At 43.0% G+C, this 421-nt stretch overlaps 1 protein-coding gene across 1 annotated transcript in view; it reads left to right on the plus strand.

The window, feature by feature from the left end:
- Positions 1-421, plus strand: part of LOC119582390 (adenylate cyclase type 2-like) — a gene marked incomplete in the record, with an annotated part of 138,831 nt that overhangs the window by 127,931 nt on the left and 10,479 nt on the right.

Raw genomic sequence — 421 nt, forward strand, 5'->3', positions numbered from 1 at the left:
CTGACTATTATTGCTGGTTGGATTTAAATTATGTGCATATTCATGTTTTTCCTTTCATCACCCTCATATTTCCAAATATAACAAACTCTATTATGCCTCAATGGTACTCAGTCCTGCACTTTTATTCCCCGTCTCTTGCTTAACCACTCACCCGATTTTCTTCCTCCGACTCTTAAAACCTCCTCCTTTTCTTCCTTTGCTTTATTCCATTTTCATACGTTCCTTTCACAGGCTCAGTTCGCCTTTCATTTCTTTCAGTAGTTTTTTTTCCCCTTCCTCTTGTCTCCGTCCTGTAGAGCGCCACCCATTGCCTCTCCCTAATCCCGTAGAGTAAGCTCCTTTTCCTCTCTTCGGCTTGTCCCTCACTCGGCCATCAGTCTACTGACGCACTCACTTACAACTTCTTTCACTTGCTACTCCA

The sequence above is a fragment of the Penaeus monodon genome, chromosome 15 (genome assembly GCF_015228065.2).
Source record: "Penaeus monodon isolate SGIC_2016 chromosome 15, NSTDA_Pmon_1, whole genome shotgun sequence".
Lineage (NCBI taxonomy): Eukaryota > Metazoa > Arthropoda > Malacostraca > Decapoda > Penaeidae > Penaeus > Penaeus monodon.